This window comes from Talpa occidentalis, unplaced genomic scaffold (genome assembly GCF_014898055.3).
Source record: "Talpa occidentalis isolate TD23 unplaced genomic scaffold, MPIMG_talOcc4v2.1 talOcc4.7, whole genome shotgun sequence".
Lineage (NCBI taxonomy): Eukaryota > Metazoa > Chordata > Mammalia > Eulipotyphla > Talpidae > Talpa > Talpa occidentalis.
This window is the reverse complement of record NW_023605083.1, coordinates 96351595-96378391: the sequence shown is the minus strand read 5'-3', so window position 1 is coordinate 96378391 and position 26797 is coordinate 96351595. Positions and strand designations below refer to the sequence as shown.

The following is a 26797-nucleotide window of genomic DNA, read 5'->3' as shown; positions in this document are numbered from 1 at the left end:
TGTCTTGCTGGTTATGTTTATTAATAAGTATTTTTGTATGCTACTGTAGATGGGGTTATTTTCTTAATTTACTTTTTGAGCAATCTGCTCCTAGTATATAGAAATTTAAACTAATTTTTTTTTTTATAATTTTTTTTTTAATAGAGGCATTTTTTTTTTATTTTTATTTATTTGTTTGTTTGTTTTGTTTATACATGCACTGGGTACAGTCAGAAGCGCGGGAGGGTGAAAGAATTCACCAGAGCCAGAGCGGGGAGCAGAGCAGGCAGAAGGACCGAAGTACACTGCTGAGGGGAGCAGTGGGCGGCAGGAGAGGTCTGCGCGCCATGTGGGACCCTCCTCCGGTGGCCGGGGAGCAGCCGGGGATCGAACCGGCGCCACAGAGGCTGCGGGCAGCTTCGCAACCCAGCGCTCTACCGCTGCGCCACCTGGGAGGCCCTTAAACTAATTTTTGTGTATTTATTTTGTATCCTGAAACTTTACTGAATTCATCCATTAGTTCTAACATTGTTTTTTGTGGAATCTTTTCTTAGACTATATCATCTATGCCAATGCCTATGCTTTTTATTTCTTTTTCTTGAATTGCTCTTGCTAAAACATCTAATACTATGTTAAATGTAAGTGTTGAGAGAGGGCATCTTCACCTTGTTTCTGATCTTAGAGAAAAAGTTTTCAACTTTTCACCATTGAGTAAGATGTTATCTGTAAACATTTCATATGTGGTCATTAATATATTGAAATATTTTCCTTCTTTCCTTCTTTCCTAGTTTGTTGAGTATTTCTATCATGGACTAATGCTGGATTTTTGTCATATGGTTTTCCTCCATCTGTTGAGATGCTTGTGTGATTTTCATCCTTTGCTCTGTTAATATGATGTGTTATATTGGTCAATTTTTGCATCTTGAACTATCCTGGAATGCCAGAGAAAATTCCCACTTGTTCATGGCATTTAATCTTTTTGATGTGCTTCTGAATTTGGTTTGCTACTATTTGTCAAGGATTTTAATGTCTTAAAATCCTTAATATTTTAATATCAGTAGAGATGCTGACAGTTTATTTTCCTTGTACTGTGTTTTTCTATCTTTGATATAAGGATAATATTGGCCTCAAAAATGAGTTTGGAAGCTTTTCTTCCTCTCCCATTTTTGTATGAGTTTAAGAAGAACTGGCATTAGTTCTTCAAATTTTTGGTAGAATTCACCAGTGAAGCCATCTGGTGTTGGGCTTTTCTTTGTTGAGAGGGTTTTGATTACTGATTGAGAGGGTTTTGATTACTGATTTAATCACATTACTGATTAGTAATTTGTTCAGATTTTATATTTCTTTTTTTTTTTAATATTAAATTTTATTTTTATATTCCCCCATACAATTGCAAACGCCCCATTCTGACCCCAATCCTTCCCCTCCCGCCCCCCACCCCCCAAAAAGTGTCTCTGGTTCATAGTTTTTTGTTGATTTTGATTTTCACTTTCTTATATTCATTTTCCTGGTCCCTTATTTAAGTTTTCTAGATTCCTGCTATGAGTGAGACCATCCGGTATTTTTCTTTTTCTTTTTGGCTTATTTCGCTGAGCATGATCCCTTCCAGCGCCATCCATGTTGCTGCAAATTGCATGTGTTTATCTTTTTTGAATGCTGAGTAATATTCCATGGTATATATGTACCACATCTTCTTGATCCAGTCATCTATTTTTGGGCATTTGGGTTGTTTCCAAAGCTTAGCTATTGTAAACAGTGCTGCTATAAACATAGGGGTGCAGGTGCTCTTTGGAATTGATGTTTCTGTGTCCTTTGGGTAAATACCTAGGAGTGGAATTGCTGGATCATATGGAAGCTCTATGTTTAGTAGGTCCAGAAATCTCCACACAGCTCTCCATAGTGGTTGGACCAGTTTGCACTCCCACCAACAGTGCAGAAGAGTTCCTTTTTCTCCACACCCTCGCCAACATTTTATATTTCTTAATGATTAAATTTTGGTAGATTTCTATATATTTCTGTATCCATTTCCTGTAGGCTATTAAAATTGTTATATAATTATAGAAAGAAGGGAACAACAATGATAAAAGAAGTTTAAAAAGGTACAGGATAGAAAACATATTAGAAACAATCAATGAAACTAGGTTCTCAAAAGAGAAGACACAAAGAAAATCAGAAATGAAGGAGAAAACATAATTGAATGCCTCAGGAATAAAAAGGAATACAAGACTCCCACTTCTATCAGTTTCATTAGTTCTCTCTTGCCTCCATGAAAAACATATATATTACTTACTTAGAGGGAATTTCTGCAGTTGTAGGCTAGATCGGAATGTTGGCAATGGGCATTAATGAGGTGTGGTCGGCTATGTTTGTTGGGGCAGGAAAATCTCATCCTATACCAACCTGAAAGTAATGATGATTAAGTGGGATTCAAGGAAATTCCAAAAAAGATATTCTACAACAGTTAAATTAATTTAATTAAAGCTAAGTACACAAAAGGACAGAATTCTACTGGCATGAAGTCAACTGTTTAACAGTTCATTCCTTAGACTTGTCTCCTTTGCTTTTCTAGTTTCTTAGTACATGACTACTGATTCTTTAAGATGTATGACTCTGGACCAAAGGTTTAAGTGGTAAAGCTAAGAGTCAAGCTTGCTTGCCTACAAAACTCAGCTCCTAATTCTATACTGTTCATATACAGCTAATCTGTGTTATTAGGCAGTCATATCTTACGTGAATTTGAAGTAGGCAGAGCTGAGGTACTGCAGAACAAAATTTCATTATACACCACGCTCTATGCCAAGGTAAACTATGCAGATCTCAAAAACAAAAACTGTCAAGACCTGCAAAATTTTAAAACTGGCTGACAGACTTAATTTTAAAAAGTCTTTTTGCCATTGCCATGTGACAGCATAACTTTGGTTGATAAAGAAAACCTGGATAATCATCATTTCTGTATTTCATGAAACATGTTACAATTAACATGTATTGCTACTCCTGAACAATTCTGATAACCATTGTGTTTATGTTAACATATTTTTACAACTCATTATTTATATGCATTGATGCTATTTATTTTTGTTATTAATGTGGTCCTGAAAAATATCACCTTTAATATTGTGATTCAAGCATTCACTATGTGGTGGTGCTAGAGCTGCTGCTGGAAAATGCACCTGGAAATCACCAAATTTTAGAAAGATGTTAGGTGTGATAAAGTACTATGAAGTTGATCAAACTACCAAAATGTGCTGTGTTATTATTTTTGGAGAAAGTATGAAGAGAAACATTAGAGATGATTCTGAGGAAATAAAAAGCAGTCTTACTGAAAAAATACACAGTAATAGCTGAGAGCTAAATTTATGTTCCCTAAATTTAATTTGCTCCTCCACTCCACTTTTACATTTGTTCCTAAGGGAAACTTAGTCTTGAATAATGCTAGGTTTTCAGAAATGCATCCTTACACTAAATGCAACCACCCAGCATTTTTCATTAAAAGCATCTGACAATACGTTGCCTCCTTATCCAACTTTATGAAAGAGTACTGTGGTTTACTGCAATATTGGAATTTTCATGAGGATGAAGATTAATACAGTCCCAGGCCCTAATACCACGTTTGCCTGGAATATAATCATGTTTAAATAATACTTGGTGAATACATAAAACTAATAAGTAAATAAATATACAACCTCAGATAACTTAGCACCCACATCTATCCCTGATATTTCATGCTAAACACTTCCATCCAGATCCTTCATAAGGAAGGAAAGATACTCCTCATTCAGAGAATTGATGATTACCCCAAATCTCTCCTTTCAAGAAACAATTAAATCATTTTACAATCCTTTATTAACCCTAATTAATTAATGAATTCAATCAGTCAGTCAGTCTCTGGGACAGATTTGTTGCAAAGGCATCAAAGTCTGCTCCCTGGGGGATTTTTTTTTAATACAATGCTTTGTTTTGATGGTCTCCATCTAAATTCAGAGTAGATATAAGAAACAGCATTTGAAAGTCAGTCTTATGTTCACCATACTGATGATAAGAAATTGTTAGTTATATCATACCTTATGTATCTCTATCCCAGAATAAATTCCCCCCTAATGCTGGTAACAACAAAAAATACATTCTTCTGAGCAATTGATGTGCTTTCATCTCTTTGAAACTGTAAATTATATAATTGACTGTGTGTGTGTGTGTGTGTGTGTGTGTGTGTGTGTGTGTGTGTGTGTTAAATGCTGGAAAATCTAAGATCTAAAATTGTGGTCCAAAATGTTTAACCCAATTTCTGGCCATAGTTTTTGTCCCTGGCCTTGTCCTTTTTTTTTTTTTTTTTTCCCCTGCTTTCTCTTTTAATTTAATTTGTGTTTTATCCATCTCTCCCAAGCCTCTTTGGAACAAGACAGGGTCTCAAATAATGTCAAAATAAATAATGTCAAAATCTATCAAAGCCTTTAGTTTTCTTTAACCCTTTGAAGGGGTGAATTAAAGCATGGTACTCACTTTAGTAAATAAGACAGACATGCATTCCTTTTACACAAACCCTGGAGTGTCTTTTTCTAGGGGCTGGGCGATATTTTGTTAAATACCAGTAACTAACTTTGGTTATAGATGGCAATGACTAATCTGGTATGAAATCAAACGCCCTGCTCTGCACTTACCCTCTGGGCTAATTTTGGGGGAGGGGCATAGATCACACTACACATCTCTCCAGCTTAGGGATTGTGTGTCAATAACACCACAATTTTTCAATGACCTCTCAGGTAGGTGCCTTCTTTACCCCATGTATCTCTATGTGGTTTGATCGTTTCAAACCACTGATCCAGTAACTGATCTGCTTGGTCATTTGTGACAGCAAAGGCAGATTTTAGATTCAAACCTGTATTGGTATCTCAAATTTGTTACTTATCAGCTGTCTGCCTTTGGGTAAATACTTAATGTCTCAGTGCCTCAGTTTCCTCCTTTATAAAGTGAAACTAGTAGCAGGAAGTTGTGGGGATTAAATGAAGCAATGTATACAAAATACTTGGTATGGTACCTAGCCTATGGCTAATAGTCACTACAAATTTTCTGTTGTGTTGTTGCTGTTGCTAGTTTATCTCAGCTCTACGTTTGCACAACATCCATTTCACTGCTCCCTGAGCCTCTAGCTGACCTCGCCCTTTTTGTGGATATAAAGAGTCCATTATTTTTAGCCTTGGAGTCCCTTACCAATACTCTCTTAAATTCTTTTTTTGGGCATGTCTAATTTCTAGTGTATGCCTTCCTGTTTTCCTCACTTAGCCTGTCTTTCCATTTTTGAAAAATGGCAGGAGAAAAACCTATTTTATTTTGCCAGTTGACCATGAAGAGTTGTATGTGTGCTTTTGTTGTTTTCTTTAAAGTGCCAGGTCTTTTGCTTCCTTGGCATGCATTTATCCTGGACTTTAAGCAAGCTATTCTAAAATAGTCACCAGGCTGTCTTAGCTTTTAAACTCTTCCTTTCAATTTTTCCCCTAACAAATGTTCCCACTTGGCCATTAAGCTCTTTTCATGAATAATAACATGAGGCATTTCTTTGGTTTTCCTTTTCTCTCTGGAAAGTAAAAATTGCCCTGACAACTGCTCACTCCAATTCCTTCCTGCAAGATTCTCAGTCATGTCCTGGGGCCAAGTTCCACATATTTCCCTCCGTCTGGATTATTTCATAAAGTTGTCTTCTGAAACACTTCACCTCTACCTGTGCTGGTCAGTTTTTCTGCCAGCCTAGTTGGATCCCTCTATTCTTCATTCCTTTATCCAGCTAACAAGTATTTGACTATTGTGAATAATTTTGCAATAAACATGAGAGTGCATGTGTCTCTTCACTAGCCTGATTTCATTTCCTTTGGAAAGATACAGGAGTGGGATTGCTGGATCATACGGTAGCTCTTGCTTTAAGCTTTTTTAAAAAAAGATTTATTTATTTATTTATGCATACAAGAACTGGGGTACAAGCCAGTGGTGCGGAGGGTGAGAGGATTCTCCAGAGACAGAGTGGGGAACAGAACAGGCGGATTGAGTGAAATACACTGCTGAGGGGAGCACAGGTAGGACAGGAGAGGTCTGCTGTGCCATGTGGGTCACCTCCCTGGCCGGGGATCGAACTCATGTTGCAGTGGCTGTGGACAGCTTCATAGTAGTGCAACTTAACCCCTTGCACTACCAGGAAAGCCCCTGTTTTAAGCCTTTGAGGAACCTCCACAATGTTTTCATTGCAACATTATTCACGATTATCAAGCATGGAAGTAACCTAAGTATTGTCAATGCAAACATTTTTTTAAAATGTGCCGTAGATATGCAGTGGAATACTAGTCAATAAACCATGGGGGGGGGAAATAAATACTGTCATTTGCAATAACATGGATGGAAATCAAGAACATTATGTTAAGTGAGATAAGTCAGACAGAAAAAGACAAATATTTTATGATAGCTCTTATATGTGGAACCTAAAATACTTGAAATCATGAAAGCAGAGTAGAATGGTGGTTACAAAGACTGGGGGTAGGGAATGGGAGACATGATGTTTAAGGATACACTTAAGTAGATGATAAATGAGTTCTGGAGACTTAATATACAGCAAATGATTATAGGCAATAAAAATATTAAACATTAAACAGCTAAAACACTTGATTTTAATCTTCCCAATACTAGAAGAACTGGTAATTACAAAGCCATAATTAGTGTTAGCTAGCACTACTATGATAATCATATTTCAAATATCTGAGAACCCAACCCTGTGTCTCAAATTCCCTAAGTGAAGGGAAATCCTTGCTACACAACATATCATTCTTGCTTTCAAGGGGGCTTCCTGGCAGCTCAAGGGTTAAGACGCAACCTAAGAAGCAATCCACAGCCACTGCAGCATGAGTTCAATTCCTGGCCAGCCAGGGAGCAACCCACATGGCACAGTACATCTCTCCTGACTCACCAGCTGCTCCCCTCAGCAGTGTACTTCATTCAATCTGCCTGTTCTGTTCCCCCCTCTGTCTCTGGTGAATCCTCTCATCCCCCACACCTCTGGCCTGTGCCCCAGTTCTTGTACACATAAATAAATAAATCTTTAAAAAAGGGAATTTACATTCTGATGAGGATGAATGTGATGATGCAGTGAGTAGAGCAGCTATGCATGAATTTAGCAGAGGAGCCCCATTTTTTTAAATAGATTTAGAGACGGCTTCCCTAAGGGGATATACTAGTTGAGATTTTAAAAAAGGGGATTATTACAAATGCTATCCCACAATTAGTGGCTACTGAGAGCAAAGAAGGGAAGGTAAGTCATGGTTCTATAGATAGGATGATAGAGAAGTAGAGTAAGCACATAAGTGAACTCTTTCAAGAAATCTGACCATGAAAGTTTGGAAAGAGTAGAGTGGGAGAGGAAAAGTAAAAGAGGGAACTGATTGAGACAAAATAATTAGACATCAAGGGACTGGCGGTCTGGATGGTATTACCTGGGGAATATTACCGTGACAATGAAAAGAGAGCTGTAAGGAGGCCAGGTGGTAGCCACAGGCATGAGTGGCTACAAAATGTTAAGGGCTGGATCATTGGAAGCGACCACTGAGTAGATTGTCAACATGAAATTGTCAACACAGGTCTCTTTGACTTCCTCCCCACACCAAAGCTGCCTGGATATAGATTTCAGTAACTGAAGAAGAGATGTGAGAGACTCAATCCATTTGGAAGGCAAGAGAGAACAGCGTAATAATAGCCTGCACTCCGAAATCTAAGAAACACGGTTACTGCTTGACCTCAGACAATTCACCTGACTGTTCACTAAACCTCTCTCCTCATCCATGAGTGGGGAAAATGCCAACCTCCTAGAGTTGTTGGGCTGATACATGAGAATAATGACAAATGCTCCCTCTAGAGGCCAAGACCCCAAGACAGTAAATACCAGATTCTAAAACAAGAAGCCTGAGTGTGTGATTAGAAAAAAATATCTATGAAAGGCGCACAGACACACACAAATCAGAATCAGTTTACACCTTTACACCCCTTACCTACATGGAAGGAATAAAATGAAAGTATCAGATGTTGGCTATAAGGAATATTTATTAAAGGACTTTCTCTTGTAGGGGAGCTAACATCTGTCACTCCAATGTGTATCTTTTTGGCAAAAGGTTGATTTCATGGGGCTCTCAAGACTGGGTGGAGGCTTCTTTTGAAAAAGATAATTGCATGCAAACTTGTGTAAGAGAATGTGCCAGGAAGATCTAATCTCATCCTTAGCAAATGGACATGACAGAATTTAAATCTGCAGGTCTCTGTCCACTGTGTCTTCCCCAGTAACCTCCCTAACTGATCATCCCTTTTTCCATGCCTCCCAGATCCTTCTGCCTTAGCTATTTACTGAGCCATATGGGTGAGTTATTCAGTCGCGCTGCACATGCTCCCCCATGTACACAAGAGTTATTATAATTAAACTTTGTTTAAAAACATTATTAAACTTATTATTAAACTTCATCTTGGCCTTTTCTCTTATCAGCTTGTCTGATGCTCATTTATTTGCCAGCCTATAAGGATGCATAGAGATGCAGAATGATTGTCTTTGCATCTTGACATCCTAGAAAAAATGATGCCTGAAGTTTTCCCCAAGTTTCCCCCATGAAGTAGAGGACGGCAGCTTCAATGGAACTACTCAGATCTGGCATCTCAACGTGATAGCTATGTGACTTCAGAGCACTGAGGAAACATTTTATACCTTATTTTCTCTGTCTGAAAAGGTATCAGACAAGGTATCCCTAAGGTATGCCTTAGGGGTCAAGTGAGATTTTCTGAGTAAAATTATTAACCTAAGGACTCATACTCAGTAAATGTTATTTATTAGTAGTCATGGGACTATTACTAATATCTCCAGGAGGGTTAGATGTTGATCCCTATTTAATAAATAATACAAAGTAGGCCCCAAAAGGTGAGGGCCTGCTTCCAGGTCACACATTGAAGCAGTGATCCCAAGAGACCAAACTCAGTGCTCTTTTTCTCTGTGTGATCACTGACTCATATTTCATCATTCAGTGCCAGACAGTGCCGGTAATGATCTACTATCTTTCTGCCACACGCACACACACACACACACACACACACATAAATATATGTATATACATAAATTTGTATCTACCTATCTATCTACCTATCATTTACATATATATGTATCTACCTATCTATCAATCATTTATTCATCTATCCATCTATCCATGCATCCATCCACCCACCCATCCATCCATCCATCCATCCTATAATTTTTTAAAATCACACAATCATTAAGTGATTTTTCAATAACATTGAAAATTTGTGTGTCTCCATTTGTGTGCTCATTTGTGTGTCAGGCAAAACTGACCCAAGTCTAACTGGTCTAACCTTGTGTTTCTTTAAAAAGGAGTTGTTTTCCTTAAACTCACAATTTTTATGAAGCATTAGTAGAGCCCATTCTCCCTTCAGGTATTAACTTAGAACTGAAGTAATTCAATTAATTTCTTAGTCCTTTAGGCGTTTATCTATAAAATAGAAAAATACTGCTTGCCTCTCCAAAAGGAATACAAGGAGTTAGAACATGTATAACTTGTGGTTTCAGCAGGACATGGTGTCATGCTGGCTTCCTGAATAAAAGCCTGCTCATAAATAGAAAGAGACCTCATAGCAAGAACACAAGCCCAATGTGGAATCTAAACACTCTTTAGTCGAATGTCAGGCAACAGCTTGGATTTCTGTGTTTTCTGAGTGTGATTTGAGTAGGGGAGCCTGGCCTGCCACCCAGGTTTTGGCAAGTCATGAAGTTACAACTAACTGTCCTCATGGGCTCCCACATACAAGCACCCTGAAGGACTTCTGCAAGAAGCCAAGAGTGACATCATTGTCGCTGTTATCATATAGACTGAGGTCCACATTTAGGGTCTCTGGGCTGCTTAGGTTTGATTTGGAGAAGTGAAGAAATCTCAAGAGTCCACTTTGCACTGAGTAGGTGCTCAGTAAATATTTGTGGATATGAACCCTGATCTTGGAAATCTGCTGAGTTTCAGAACTTTCCATTCATTGTGTAGATAGCTCTTTTATCCCCTGGTGACTAATGAGTCTGGCATCCTCTGTCCACCCCCTCCTGCAATGCCCACCATTCATGAAGGTCTGAGTGTTCCTCTGCCAGACTCACTTCATTTGGCAAAACTTAATTTTATGAGCTCATAAAATCAGTTCAGGAAATGAAAGATGCATTTATCTAAGACAGCTTTTGCTTAGACTGGATGCTAAGGATGTTTACCCCACCTTGAGATACATTTGCATGCTTTTTAAAAAATTTTATTTTGAGGATTCTTATTGTCTATCTCACTTTGTAGCTCGGTTCTTTGTAGCTTGGTACACTTTTTCTGAGTGGGTTCATTGCTCCCTACATTTCCATCACTATCTCCATGATGAAGACTTTCACATCTGTATTTCTAGACCCAAGCCCTACTATTCTTCATGAATTTTTAAGAAACCTACCATCACGAAAACGATTACAGTCACCTGATTATAATTATATAGGAAACAAATAGATTTACTAAGTTTATGTTAGGGCTAGGGTTACATACAATTATTATAAAGTTATTATATATGTAAATCAACTTTAAACAGTTAGCAACTATTTAGGTGTCCCTCAAGCACCAGATGGCCACCAAATTCCATTGCTTTGGAATCAGAAACAACCTATCTGGTCTTATTTCAATCTCCCCTACTGAGTTTCTAATAGCCTCCTTCTACTTTCCCCCTTTAATTTAGCTTACCAGTTACACCAAACTATTTGTGTCACATTTCACTACTTCAGGGTACACGGGTTTCCACATCTGAATATCTCTGAGCTAGCATGTATTTTTCAATTGATGATAAATCAGAGGCTAAGTGGCAGCAGTTTTTCCTTCATGGTGGCATGTATACAAATGGAGATTTTATAATCAATGGCATCTTGTATTTAAGGAAATTTAAAGATGGTTCCCTGCATGTTGTCACCTTGTCCTTTTTGCTCCTGTTTCCCTCTGCCTGGGCATACCCTTCCCCACATTTGCCCATTTCATGCCTTCTTGTCTTTTAAAGACCAACTCAGGAACTTTCCTCTGCAGGAAGTTTTTTCCATCTCCCCTCGATGACTCAGTTTTATCCTTCCCCTGGGTTCCTATAATCCTGGGTATATATCCCTATTATTATAGCTCCAGATTTCATTATAACTACCTAGGTAGGGGCCTGGGTCATCCACCAGACTTCCCACTTTGCAGATGGTGATGGTATTATACTTGCTATACACAGCACAGTCAGCTTATCCAAGCAGGCTTCTCCAGTTACAGCTGAGCCCTTGTGTAAGTGGTTAGCTTCGCCATACTTCTCTCTTTAGTTGAAAAATGGGGACCCTATTATGTACCTATCTTTCAGGGTCATTGGGGAATTAGGTGCATTAATATAAAAAGAGAGCGTCTAACAGTGTCTTGTATGTAGCCATCACTCTATAAGCTAACTCATTCTCTTTCCATCCACAATTTCAACATAGAACTAAGGCAAAATGAATTAGAAATAAACATGATCCTCATGTTTTATTCTAAAATAAAACTTGCTGTTTCCTGATTGGAAAGTTACCCTTTCCATGGAGCTGGTGACATTACTAAGTGGTCCAAATAAAATGAATCTTTCTAAAGACAGCAGATCATAACATTATTTCATCCACTGAAGTTCTTCAAGATCATAGAATCATGCCAAGTGCTCAGTGAAAAAGTAACTTGAAAGTGACACTCTCTGGCCTTACAATTTGAACAAAAGACTTAGATAAATGAAAGTAAGTATTAAGTGACTAGAGGATAGCAAATGTGTCTACCAGCTGAGGTCTTCTGAAATCACGTCTGTCCCCTGTGTGTTTTCAAGGAGGCTGCATGAGACTAATTAGGAAAACAAAAACAAAAACAAAAGAAATATTCTGGGCGCATCTGGCTCATGCCACCTTTTCCTCTAAAAATTGAATTATTTAACAATTGTCATCTGAACCTTGTTGGCTGCTACAGAGACGAGACATCTTTCAAATATGCTGTCCATGGACGAATAACTTGCAACAAAGGCTGCCTTTCATTTAATTTTAAAAAGCAGTATGCAATTCTAGCCACCAAATGCTAAAACAATGTACATTTGGTCTATATTCATTGCTAGTAAACAAGGAAGTTAGAGGAATTGGACACACAAAACATCTCCCTCTTGAGCACCTACTTTGGGTGTGGCTAAGTCAGCATTTCAATGGGACATGGTATTTTCTGATTTCTGGAAATATCTTACCATTTTGATTTTTGATTCTTTCTCTGAGGACAGAAGCAGTAAGGCTGAGGGTCAGAGGTGGTCTTCAAACCAGAGATTTTCTAGCCTGGTTCCTGGAACAAATTAGTAGCTAAAGAAAGTCCTATCCAAAGAGTTCTTTAAGTTCCTCTTTCAATTACATTAAGTTTAACAACTCGTAAATATCCAATTATGAAAGGCAAGGAAGGACAGTATTGGCACATAACAGGCATCTAATACTAGGTGCTGTTGTTTTACAGCCTCCATCTTACACTCTGCAGAGGCTGGTTGTGGACGTGGTATGTTGCACGTCCCCTCGTGCTACCCACAGCTGTGGGAGAGTGAGGGCTTGTAGAGATCTGATCTTGTTTGCACAGACAAGATTTCATCCTGTTTCCAAGAGACAATGGAGCTATCAGAAAAAACTGCCTTCATTTTCTGGGATGGCCTGCCTTTTAGCCTAACTCCATTACTATTGCCACATGTGGTGAGGCTGGCTGGGTGATACTTTCTGTCCATTTCCTGGATTGAGTCCCTCCTGCTTCTCTCTGGCTGATCCATCTCAGCTTTTTAGGGCCAATATTTTATTTGCTTACTCCCAAATTCTGAAACCCTCTTTTCTTTCCCTTGTAAACACTCCCTCTAGTTTTTCTCAGCTACTCAAAGGACATTACTTAGCCCTTGACATGTTTACAATTTGAAAACGAACCCCTTCTACACATCTCTTTCAGGGCTTCAAATCTGTACACCCAATGGTTTAATGGGCTTCTCCATCTGGAAGACTTTCCCAAATCAGGATGTATGAATGGAATCCAACCTACGCCCCTCTGTGCTGCCAGTCACAATGATGGCACCACCAACCCTGTAATTGTCCAATCCTGAACCCTAAACCTCATGTTTTATTTGACTCTTTCACCTTCCCTTAATCACCAATAACTTTTGGTCCAGTTTCTAAATACATCTCAGTTCTTTTTACCCCTTTATCTTTAATGCAAACACCATAGCTAAAGACCAAAACCGCCAAAGAAAAATTACTCAACAGACACTTGTTAAAAACTGTAAGATATTATTCAGGCTACTGCAGTTGAAGAAAGAAACCAAGTTCCACTCAATCAGTTTGCATAGGACTGGGTGTGTTAAAGGGAGAATTTGAGAGTAGGGTAAGGAGATAACACTGACTTGAGCAGAGTCAGGGAAGTGGAAAATTACAAAAAGCAGGTAAGAGAAGTGGCCAGTGGGATTAGGCCTTCTGTCTGCTACCTGGCACTGACCAAAATCAGGATCCTACCTACCACAGACCTTGGGAGACAGGCTTCCAGATTTCATGATTACATTTCAATGCCATAGCTTCCAGGCCCTTGAAAAAGACATTCGGGGGTGTAGAAGATACACCTCAAGGAAATAGAGAAGGAATTTACAAGTAGAAGTTTTCAAAAGTAAACGTTCTAAGAAAAGGAGAGTCAGGTTTTCATTGGTTCAAACGGTAAATTATTTTGGCAGAGTTCAGTTTTCTCAGGCAAGCATTTAAGGAGGTGGGAATCATCACCCTAGAGACACAGACTTGAACTGACTGAAACTCTGCTACTATTTGTTTTAGTCTCTCAGTGTGGGGGTGGACAAAGTTGTTTCTGCTAACAGTGTTAGTTCCTGTAGGCCAAAGTTGAGTTGAAGAGAGTGCTCAAGTCTTAGAACCTGGGTAGTGCTTGATGAAAGAGAGAGCCTTTTTCCATACCTAGACATAAAAATATCTCTGGTAGCTGTCGCAAATATAGCTTCCTGCAATTCTCATCCTGTACTCTCCTGCCTTCTCCCAATAAGAGGCGGAGCCTACTTTCTACCCCTTGGATCTTGTCTTGTAATTTGTTTTGATCTATACGATGTAACAGAAATTTCTGGTCTTTAAGAACCCTTTCATTCTCTTGGAACCCTTAGCCACAATGTAAGTAGCATGACTACCTCACTGGAGAGGGAAATCCCGCCAATCCCCAACATTCCTGCCACCAGACATGAGAGGGGAGCCACTTGGCATGTTCAACCTCAGTCAAGCTCCCAGATGAACAGACCTTGTAAAGGCGCCAGCTAATCCCTTGTGAAGTGGAGAGGGCCACTCCTGTGACACCCTGTCCAAACTGCAGAATCTTTTTTTTTTTTTTTTTTTTAAAGAGGCATGTGTTTTTATTTATTTATTCGTTTGTTTTGTTTATACATGCACTGGGTACAGTCAGAAGTGCAGGAGGGTGAGAGAATTCACCAGAGCCAGAGCTGGGAGCAGAGCAGGCAGAAGGACCGAAGCACACTGCTGAGGGGAGCAGCGGGCGGCAGGAGAGGTCTGCGCACCATGTGGGACCCTCATCCGGTGGCCGGGGAGCAGCCGGGGATCGAACCGGCACCTCAGAGGCTGAGGGCAGCTTCCCAACCCAGCGCTCAACCGCTGCGCCACGGGGGAGGCCCCAAACTGCAGAATCTTTAGGATGGTTTGTTTCATGCACACAGACATATGTCACATCTCTCTTGCAATTTTCTCATACTTTTTGAGAAATCTAGAACATCACTATACGCTATTTCATTTTTCCATATGCTTTATTTACTAACTTTTTTTTTTAAGATTTATTTATTGATTTATGCAAGCACTGGGTACAGTCAGAAGCGCAGGAGGGTGAGAGAATTCACAGAGCCAGAGCGGGGAACAGGACAGGCAGACTGATGAAACACACCGCTGAGGGGAGCAGCGGGTGCAGCAGGAGAGATCTACTGCGCCATGTGGGACCCTCGCTGGTGGCCGGGGATTGAACTGGTGCTGCAGAGGCTGTGGGCAGCTTTGCAGACTAGCACTCAACCGCTGCGCCACCAGGGGAGACCCCCTAACTAACATTTTTAAGAAAAATTGATTTCAATTGTTTAATTCCCGTTATTGTGAGTTCAAAATTTCAATGGTTTTGCTTACTCTCAAATCAATATTCTTGACATTTTCATTTTTAGGTTTACAAATAGCCCATTTATCTTTATTATGGGCTACTCCAGTGTTGTCAACATGATTAGATGGATGGATAATGTGAGACCATTGTTACAGTTTGATTCTTCCTTCCCAATGCCAATGATCACAACCACACAGCTGTAATTAAATCTGTAATGTCACCGTAGATAATTCTTTCAATTTCCCTGGTGAATGAGGAGATATTTCAGGTTATTTATAAATGTAATTTATAATTTTGCCCTATATATTATGGGACACCAGAGGAATTACTGGAGATGATATGCCAGTATGGGAATAAGAGAGAGAGAATGTTCTTCTACAAGCACACTTGAGGACCTTTATTTAAATTTATTTTTGCTTAGAAGAAAGAACTGGGGTGTGGGCCAGAAGTGCAGGGGATGAGAGGATTCATCACAGCCAGTGTAGGGAGCAGAACAGGCAGATCTTCTGAAATAAACTGCTGAGGGGAGCAGTGGGTAAGACAGGAGAGGTCTGCTGTACCATATGCAGGTTAGCTCCCTGACCTGCTATCAAACTCAGGTCAGGGCAATGATAACACTGATACTTAACCCCTAGGCCACCAGGAAGGCCCACCATTGGGGATCCTGAGGATATAGGCCTAGCCACAAAAGAGAGAAAATCTCAACATACCTCACATGAAAATCAGAGCTGATGGTTGCCCCTGTATTTTTCTCTACTTTTTCCTAATCAGGTCACTACAGGACACAGGAAGAAAAATTCAAAAAAATGCTGCAGTTCGTGAGGGCTCAGTGAGAACTTTCCCCAAGAGATTCTAAGAGAAGTCAGAACAGTGGCCAAGGATTGATGACAGCAGCTGGACAGCAGAGAGCCACAGGAAGATGGCAATTCAAAGGAAAAGGAGCCAGAAAGCTGCCTCACACCTGCCAGCAGCCACTGGGGTCTTGGATAAGGATCAGAGCAGAGCAAAGCCTAGGGGACATAAAATTGTGTTAGGGAGGCCATAATATTCTTCTTCCTGTGGGCCCACCTACAGTAAATGTGACTTCCCACCCCTCCTCATATACCTGTGCAGCTAAATCATGGGACAACCTCTTGCCAGTTGACAGGATTCTGTTGGAATTCTAGAAGCTCCACTAAGCAAGACTGGAGCAAGCCAGTGCTAATGACACTAACTGAACTTCAGACTCCTCATGAGCTGCATGGGAAGACAGAGCATCTTCACCCACATTGGTCTTTTACCTCTCTGCAGGTTAAATAAGAATCTTATTCATCAAAAAGACTCAAAAGAAGACAAAGGACACACCTAGAAATTTGTATTCTGTTGGGTCGAAGTCTTTCCACCTCACAGCGATGGAGCCGTGTGACATCAGGAAGAGAGTTGAGAAAGACTGCCATTACAAAGGACTCAGACTATATCTTCTCTTGCTTTCTAGGGAAGCTTGAGAGAAAACTGTTGTTACTGTGGTTTGATCCCAGTTTCTACCATGTTATCATCTTATCTGCTCAGTCTGAACTGACCAGAACAGGAAGGCTAGAAAGCATGGCTTAGAAACACAGGTTATTTCGTATTTAATATTCTGAGCACAGGCTACAAAACTTCTTCAGTGTTTGGCAAACTCTTTCTGATGTGTCCAGACAACAAATTCTGGAGGCATTTTGGGTGTGGAAGCAAAACAGTGTAGGTAGACTTGAAGAAAGGCTAATATTTGTTTTTGTAGATTACATTTGAAAATGTGGAAACCATCCTTAACTGGCAGGCTGTAGCAAAACTGGCAGAGGCTGTATCTGGCCCAGGGGCCACGATGTGCCCACCCTACTTTCATGGCCTTGCCCCTCTCACCACTGTATGGGGCTGTTTCTCCTGCTCTCTCAGCTTCCTAACTCCAGGCTGTTCCTTCCTTGTAACTGCAGCTCCGAAAGTGTATTCATTCCACAACGCTGTCTCTGTATCATGTTCTCTGCTGGTTTTCATAGCATAACTCAGGTCTGCCTTTTGCAACTCTTCTGTAGAACTTTTCACATTGTTCTGTCACACTGGGCAACTTCGTTAGCCTCTTTGCCTGCTGTGTGAATTTTCTCAAAGGGTACAGATAGCGCTGAATTACCTTTCAATTCTCTGGAATATTATAAGGACAGGGATATTATAAGTGGTCAGCAAACTCTGAATTGCTTTTCTTTGTCCAAAAGGAAAAAATGGAAACACAAGTTTGAAAGAAAAAACTTGAGGAGGATAAAGAGAAATCTGGACAAGTGGATGTTATGTTTTTTTTTTTTTTGGGGGGGGGTGTTTATTTCTATTCTCTCCTACTCCCCCCACCCCCCACTAAATTTTTCTCCTAAAATAAACACATTACTGTGGAAGGGTCTTTGCATAAACAGATCCATTCACAAGGGCATTGCCTTGAAAACAGCATTCAAATTCAGGTGAAGGTTATGGCTTGATGCCAGTTATTCCAAATTTTGGTACTCAAAGAAGTTCTGATTTGATCTGAATTTAGTTTTGTGTCTATTTTTTAATGGAAAATATGCCTGAGCAAATGAACCAGAAGTAAACATCTCAATCAGAAAAAAAAAATAAGGAACACAGGATTTTAAAAATTAATTGACTTGGTTTTGATTAGTTATGTGCTTACAGGAAAAACCACAGTATCATAGTCATAGAGACAGTCAAGATTTTAATTTTTAAAATTTGATTATTGTCTATGTTGCAAGAGTTAGCAGATATGTGAGTAAGTAAGAACTGCTAAAGTGTAATTTAGCCATACACATATCAAAACTTTAAAAAAATTTTTTTTAAAGCAAGAATTCCATCACTAATAGTTGTTCCTTAAGAAAATGTCAAATACATTCACTAAGTTTCAAGTTTTGTCTGTAAGATTGCTCACTGCAGCACTGTGATGCTATAATATATCATGTGAAATATATTTTTAGTCTTAGTCCCTTGGAATTTCCTAAGTGATGACAGCAATAAAGGCGTCTTTTTTATGTTAATGAGGTGACTAAAGGAAAGTACCCCTAACCCAAAGATGGGGGAGAGTTGCTAGAGTTGCCAATCCTGTGATTAATGGGTTGGAATTTTCAGTCCCACCCAACCCCCAATTTTTGGGAGGGAGAAAGGGGCTGGAGATTCTGCTCAGTCACGACGGTCATGCCTTTGTAATGAAGCCTCCATAGAAACCAAAAAGAGGGTTACCAGACCTTCCAGGTTGAAAGTTTTATGGAGACCTGGGGAGAGTAATGAGCTGGGACCCAAGTCTCTTCCCACATATATTGCCCTACATAGCTCTTCATCTAATTGTTCCAGAATTTTATCACTTTATAATAACTTCCAACCTAAAAATGTTTCTCTGAATACTGAGAGTTATAATTAATAATTAGTGGTTCAGAAGCACAGGTAAAAAAAAAAAAAAGTCTTTTGGGGCAGGGACACCGTTTTGTGGCACCGACTCCTTAGCCTTTGGGATCTGATACTACCTCCAGGTCAGAATTAAGTTAAATTTGTGGGACACTCATTGGAGAATTGCTTAGTGGTATTGGGGCAAAAAAACCCCAACAAAACAGATAATGAAAGTATATTTATAATAGTGAAAAATTTTACTGCAAAAACACACCAATATATTAAAATAGTATACCACCATCAAAAATTATATAAAACAAATTTTAACAAGATAATCATATTAAAAGCATATACATAGGATAAGATAGAAATGACTTTTGTTCTAATGAGTGGGCTCCTGATGGGGGCTGGTCACCGGAAAGTCGACGCCATGATTAGAAGCATGGAATTGTCAGCCTCACCTATATTTGAGGAGAAGAGACTGAAAATGGAATTGATTGATCACACCTATGTGATGAAGCCTCCAAAAAAAATCCCCAAAGTACAAGATTCAGAGAGTTTCCAGGCTGGTAAACACAACCAATGTACCTGATTTCACAGGGTCAGGAGCTCCTGAGCTCAGGACTCTCCCAGACTTTGGCTTACATCTCTCTCCATCTGGCTGTTCATCTGTATCATTATCATATCCTGTAATTTACAGGAAAAGGTAAACGTTCCCCTAGCTCTGCGAGCCACTCTAGAATTTAATAGAGCCTGAGAGAGGGGCATAGGACCCCTGATTTCTAGCCAAATCAGACAGAATTGTGGATAACATGGTGACCATCTCCAGGTAGTTGGTATCAGACTTGAGTTAAATTATAGAACACCCAGCCGGTGAGTGGAGAACTTAATGGCAGAGGGGGGGCATTTGGGGGCAAGGAAGAAACCCTACACATTTAGTGACCAGAAGTATCAGAAGTGAAATATGCAGGAGACACACAGGAGAGAAACACAGGAGAAAAGAACTAATGTGTTTTGCCTACATAGGGAAGGCTCAGTGGTTTTCTACTTTGATGTATTTTGTAAAAAATCAGAAAAGGTATTTATGAACTGATGGTTATCTTGAAAAGGACAAATAGAGTAGGATCACAAGTGTCCTTGCTGTATGTCCAGGTTATTCAGAGGGGTTTCCTTTTTCTACAAGTGATCACACTTGCTTTAGAATATGATTTTTGTGTCTTATCCTGCCTCCCAGCCTGTTTTTCAGCAGCCAGAGGGATCTTTTTTAAAGTGCAAATCAGATCACGTCACTTTTCTGCTTCTAATTAGGCATAGGACAAAATCCAGACTCCTACCCATGACCTAAAATGTACTCCCAACTTTGGCTCCTGCCTCCTTTTCATGTCACACTTCATCTCGCCTGCTCACTGGACTCCACACACACCAGTTTCTTTATGTCCCTTCCACCTATCTCCATCTACCAAGACCCTGTGGGGTGGAGGTTCCTTGTGCTGGAAAGCTCCTTCTGTTTGCATGACTGGCTGCCTTTAGCCCGTCAGGTCTCATATGTCACATCAGAGAGGCTTTCTCCTCTTTCCCAGTTTCTAACTCATTCATTATCCTATTTATTGCTTTCATAGCACAATTACCTCGTTAAATCATTGCTTACTTGTTTACCGTCTATCCCTCTAGAATGTAATTTCCATGGGGCAAGAACCATGTGTGTCCTGTTTTCTGCTGGATCCCCAGTGTTTAATTCCATGCCTGGCGCAGAGAAGCTGTTTCATCAATATTTGTTGACTGACTGGGTAAATTGGTTGAATCCTATGCTATGTAATTCAGAGCTCTGGAAAAAGGAAAACAAAAGCCCTAAGAAGTCTCTTGGTATCTAGAATCCCAAACTCACTGAGGCTGAGCTTCTGAGGCTTTGTGTGCGGGTCTTTGCTGGCCTCTAGCCTACTCTGGTAACAGGCACAACCGTCTGTTCCTCTTCCAGCCATGATCACTTCTCTGCTCCCTTCCAATCTGAAACCTGCCCCGCTCAAAAAGCCTGGCTTCACCGCCACCATGGAGCCATGCATATAGCAGTTCTACATAAATACATTGTTTATTTCATTGGCATGTCCCCATTTGTTGTCTTTGTTGATGGAAAAATATGATACAGTGTGAAAAGCATGAGCTCTGTTGGAAAAGTCTGGCTTTGCATCACACTGCTTTGCTGCTTTCTGAAAGAAATAGAATAAATCATAGAGTTTCTCTAGGCTCCTTTGCTTTGATGAATATTGGATATTGTGATTTAAAGTATAAGGCAGGTAAAAGTGTCCAACAAAGTGCCTAACGTATCACAGATACTCAATAGCGAGTATTCATTCATCTGAGTCCTTCCAGCAGTAGTGAAAAGGAACAGAATCTGTATAAGGAATTTCATCAGTTTCAGATCCCCCTTTACATTCAAAATCCATTTGAGTACCTGGGTAGAGAGGAACCACTTAGAGAGCTCACTGTTTTACTGGCTGTGGTAACAGCAACTGAATGGTCAAAACAAACTTCGTATTTACAAAGCAGCTTCTAATTAGGAATCAGGAATTCTGTAAAATAAAGTTAACAATACATTAAAATCCCATTAATGCACTCTGAGAATGTGAGGTTCAAAATGGCAATGAACACAGCCAACACAGGCGTTCCATAGTTGACAACTCACAGTGTTAATAGCTTAATTTCCACTGATCTTTATTATCTTCCTGCGGGGGTTTGAGGAAGCTAGGAAGAGGGGTGCATTTGGAACTTCTTATTTATTAGCGGATCCATTTGCTTTTGGGCTCTCCCTCTCCAAATTTTTTTTCTCCTAAAATATGGGAAAGACACTGTATAGTAGGAAGGCTAAAGAATTCAGCAGAAGGCAAAAGGATTTGTCCCAATCAGTTTATAGACTCTGCATTGTGGGCACAGGCGTTGACTCCTCTATGCACCCCTGCCTGCCATACTGGACGGCCATACTCCTCTCACACTTCACAGGATGTGCAACATTGAGAACTTGACGCCATTCCTGACTCATCTGAACTCTTACATGATTTCCAATTTTGGGGGAGTCTCCTGAGCGAGGAGCTTATTCTCCCACTCTAGGGGGGAGGTTCTCCTGAGTGGAACATGTGGCTAAAACTGAATGTAGAGGAGGACAGTAGGAGATTTCACATCTTTGTTTTTATTAACATCAGTTTAATATTCTGCTGATTTGAAGGATTCTCTCAGGGTAGAAATACTTCTGCTCCTGAAATAAATTTCCATGGGTCATTTAGTTTTGGTTTCTAGCCTGGTTTCCCACCAAATAGGGAACCCTGTTGATTACATATTCTCATACAGTTTGCATGCAAACTAAAAATTCTTCTTGGAAATACACTGGTAAACAGAATAAGCCTGAGATGCCTAGAAGTCTCCCTGACACTAATTTCCCCAGCATCTCTTATACAAAAATGTGCTATCGAAGGAGAAATCGCCGTGATGTAACAGCTAAGCTGTGGTGTGTTGAAAATGATAAATGTGACAGACTTGAGTTGCTTGATATGTTCATCAAGACAAAAATGTGGTAGGAGGTGAGACTGATTGTGATTCAACAGTGGCATTATTGTTTTATTATTACTTCTGTGTTCTCCAGCTGTAATTTAGTAAAGATACCCCTTAAGGAGACATCTTTGGGAGTAAGACAGCAACCTTAGGAGGTCTGAAGAGCACCTTGTTTTTAAGAGTCCACAGGAATTCACAACTGCATAAACCTACTGAATAAACAGAGTGGAGACCATTTGTGTTGTAGCTATAATTCCCATAGTGATTCTCTAAAATTCTTTATTTTCTGGTGTGTTTTACTGATTTGTATACTTTACCTTATGGAAAAAATAGGTAGAAATTAAGCAATCTCCTTTCCCCCTACCCCAGCAGGGCAGTCAGTATATATATATATATATATATATATATATATATTTTTTATTCTGCTTACTCAGTAGAACTTCCCTACCCCTTGCCTCCCCCCAACCCCCATCTTCTTCTTCCCAGTTTTGTCTGTACTTTGCTTAGCAATAAGGTCAGTCCTTCAGATCCAGGACTGACCACCACTGGGCTAAACTACCCTATCTTTCTGGCCAGTGTTGGGTCTAGGTATGGCCATGGGTATCAAACTCAAGAAGTCTTCAAAGAAGCTTCTGGTAAAGAATATCCTCTGTAATATAGAGAAGAATAGGGAAAAATACTTCATTTTTTAATTGGATATTTTACTTTGTATTTGATGACTGGCAGTACTGCAGCCATCTTGAGATCACGAGGAGCCGCTGCTCTGATAAGCTGACATGGCAGAGTGGAAACACCGGGCAAAGCTGTGCCACTCAATTAAAATTTCTTGAACTGACATGTCTCTAGGGGTTAGATAAGAGAATAAAGCCCTTATTACTTATGGTACTTTTGTTCAGTATTGTTATTTGTAATCTGAAGCATCTTGATGTCCCTTAACCTTACTCTTTAGAAAGAAAAAGGTGTAAGCAGAAATTACTTATTTAGGATAGATGAGAAGGCTGCAAAAAATGCAGAGTGTAAGTTTCCAACTTCAGTAGGGTGGAAACATCATTTTTTTTCCATTCTTCTAGCCACCCTCCTTTAGCTGGAAGACAGTGTATAAGAATGGTTAAGAGCCTGAGGTCTGCATCTGACAGCTTGAGTTGTTTGAATCTTGGTTTTGTCACTTACTGGCTATGTGTGTGGCTTGGTCAAGTTACTTAACTATGAGCCATGGTTTCCTCATCGCTAAAATGGGGATAATAATACCCTTTTAGAGATGTTTTGAGGACTAAGTGAGACCACACATGAAAACACTTAGCACAGTGCCTGATACATGGTAGGATTTCAATAAATTCAGTGTCACTATCATTTTCTTTAGTTCTAAGTACTTTGATTTATTTTCTAATGGGTAGCATCTCTTTCACTCTGACTCTTACTTTCAATACTTGGCATTCTCTTTCTGATTATTCCTCTGCTCTTTTCTTTACACCAGCCATTACCTATGACTCAGACTGCATCTTGCTTCTCAAGCAGTGCTTCCAGCCTTCGACTTGGATGTTTGTGGCTTCTTGCATAGGACTCCTTTGTATTTCAGTGTAGGGTTGAATGACAGCTTGTCTGAATAAGGCAGAAGACACTCATGAGTAAGTGGGGGGGGGCTACTTGAGGAAATCACAGGGATTACAAATAGAGGCTTTAAAGATAAAAGCAAAATGTTGCTAGACTGAGACTATTTTGTGGCAGAAAATTAAATGGGCTAATAATATAGGTTGACATCCATGAGTAAATTGGAATCAAGAATATAGATGGTAATCTGCAGCACAGGAGAACTTGAGCCCTAGAACATCTACAGCAAGAGGAGAGTGGCCATGTTGACAAGGACAAAGAGCTGGGGAAGGGAAAAATATTTAGATGAAAGAGTTCTTACTCCCTAGAACTTTCCAGTCTGGGGAGGGGGACAAGATGTCCATGAATGAATGGGTAGCTAGATTAATGCTTAGTTTACAGCTAAGAAAATTGAGACTGAGAGTTTAAATAACTTTACTACTTACTTACTACACGGGCAGTATGTGTTGGGTAGACTGAAGTATAAATTACAGCACATTCTTTACCATATTGATAGAAAAGCTGTATCTCTTTTGGTGTTCTCAAGCCTTTTCAGGAGAACCATTTGTTAGAAAAATATGAGTGCTTAGACCTTCTCCAGCCAACAGATATTTGAATTAATAAAGGAAATCCTGTCTGCCCCCAACCTTGCAATCGCCTTTGTTATTTCAGCTATATATTTTGATCAGGGGCCATTTTATGTCCTAACCAGGAAAGTATTTCTACCTCATCTACTAGCGTGCATCTCTAAATATAGATTACAAAAAGACTTAATCTCATCTGTGTTTGCCAAAAAGATGCATGACGTATGGAGCTGCTAATGTTTACTAATCTGATCGGCAGACCAGAAGACAGTTTAAAGGCATCTTTTGACACTTAAGTTGTAGTAATACCTTGGCACAAGATAATATGACATTCATTTGACAACTGAACAAAGCACAGTACACAGACTTCAGCTTGAAATCTACCTTGTATGTTTCCTTACTTTTTCCCCACTATCAAACAAAAATGATCCTATCTTCTCTCATGGTATATAAGTATATTCATGAAAGGAAATAAGTTGTACAATATATTTTTGCATCAGATCATTTCAAGTAAATGGAGCTGCAAAATGAAATGTTGGAAATGAAGATGATTCTATTCATTACACCTTTGTGTGCAGCCCATTTCTTGGAAATGTATTCATATGCTATGCTTAATAAACTATCATTTAAAAATCACCTTGCATGCAAATTTCTAAACTGGTACTATTATCCATTATACTTTGTTTCTTGTTTCCTTGGCAGAATTTGTGACCATCCCACCCTCTTGGAAAGTAAACTACAAAAGCAGTTCTAAAGCTTGATTGCTTCTACTGGAGAGAACAGACATGTATTAAAAAAAAGAACTTTATTTCTGTTCTCCCCAACTACGCAGAGAAGCTGGCATTCCATCTGCTTCTTCCATTCATTTTTTTAAGGGAGCCATGAGCACTGTGAGAGGTAAGTGTTTATTTATATTTTCCTGAAAAGAAAATGCCAAACAGCTCTTGAAAAAGGAAAGGACGTGATGTAGGGACACACCATCTTTCTGTTTTCTGAAGTGGGTGTTTTCTAAAGTGCTGAAAGGAAATTTACATATTGTCCTGAAAGGAAAACTCCCCTTTTCTCTCTACTATTCACACCACTTCTGGTGGACAAGAGGGAGATTTTTTTCCATACTGACCCTATCTGTGACACCAGCTGGGTGCCCCACAATTCAGCTCTGATAGGATCTAGTTGCAGATAGCATTACAGCTCACAGGTAAAGTACTTAGTCCCAAAGACCATTCACACTGTGGGGGCCAATCTCAAGTCCTGGGCCTTCTGTACTTTTGACACACTGGCTACAAAACAGCAATTCCACATTTCTCTTTTGAATTGCACAATTTGCTAGAACAGCTCACGGAACTCAGGAAGAGTTTATGTACTAGATTACCAGTTTCTTATAAGAAGGCACACACTTGGAAAAGTCAGATGGAAGAGATACATTGGCACATGGGGAGGGGCATGAATGTCCTTTCCATGTCTTCCACCTTCCCGGCACCTCTCATTCACCAGCCTGGAGACTCCTTCCACCCCTCTGGCTAAGTTTTTTATGGAGACCTCATTACACAGACATGATGGATGAAAGTATTGGCTATTAGTGATGAATTCAACCTCCAGTGCCTTGCCCCCACCTGAATGTGAGGAGGTGGGGCTGAAAGTTCCAACTCTCTAACCACATGATTAATTTCCCTGGCAGCCCCCATTCTCAGGGGCTTTCCAAGTCACTTTTTAACATAACTCAGGGGTGGCTGAAAGGGGCTTATGAATAACAAAAGAGTCACCTTTTACCTGTACCATTTTCATCATTCATATCTTTTCTTATCCTTAGGAGATTACAAAGTTCTGTGTCAGGAATGGGAACAAAGATCAAATGCATATTTCTTATATAAGTCATACGATCACAGGTGCTATACAATTGCCAGTTTTAAACTTAGTTTTATAGGCTCTCTTGTTGCATTTTGGAGTTAGCAAGGACCTTACAATCATCTAGTGCAACACTCTTTTGTGAAAATTAAATGGGATGAGAAAGTATAAAAGGATTTGATTTTTTTAATATAAAAAATGATGCATCCTAAGGAGGTATTTTCCCTGATACCCCTGACACTCAGATGAGGAAGTTCTGTTTACAGCCACTGTCCTCCCCTGCTTGTTTCTGTCTATACTATCCTGGGTGATAGAAAGCAGGTGATTTCGGGAGGTTTCACAAAAGAGATCAGGTTAGGAAGTACCTTATAGAACAGTAAGGATTTCATAAATGAAGGAGGGGGCACTTTGATGGTGCAGTGGCTTGTATAGCAATGCAGGTGCAGGACTATACAAAGCACACTTATGGCACAGCAACGAGAGAATGTCCCAGAGAATGTCTTTATAAAAGGGCAGTGGGAGATACGGGATCTAAAATTAAAGGAAACCTGGGGGCAGGTCACAGGTAATCTTGGTACTGTCTTTGAACTATCTCCAACCCAAATTTATCAACTGGGCCATGGGATGTCTTCAGAAGTTTTTGAAGATGGAAGAAATTCAGAATAATGGTATTCG

General features: G+C 39.7%; 1 long non-coding RNA gene across 2 annotated transcripts in view; it reads right to left on the bottom strand.

Moving 5' to 3' along the window:
* Positions 1–23471: 23471 nt before the first annotated feature.
* LOC119232595 (uncharacterized) overlaps positions 23472–26797 on the bottom strand; it is a 122762-nt gene continuing 119436 nt past the window's right edge. For both annotated transcript variants that reach the window (XR_005122160.2, XR_005121980.2), the window contains one exon: positions 23472–23705. This is a non-coding gene — a long non-coding RNA (uncharacterized LOC119232595). The remainder of the gene's footprint in view (positions 23706–26797) is intronic.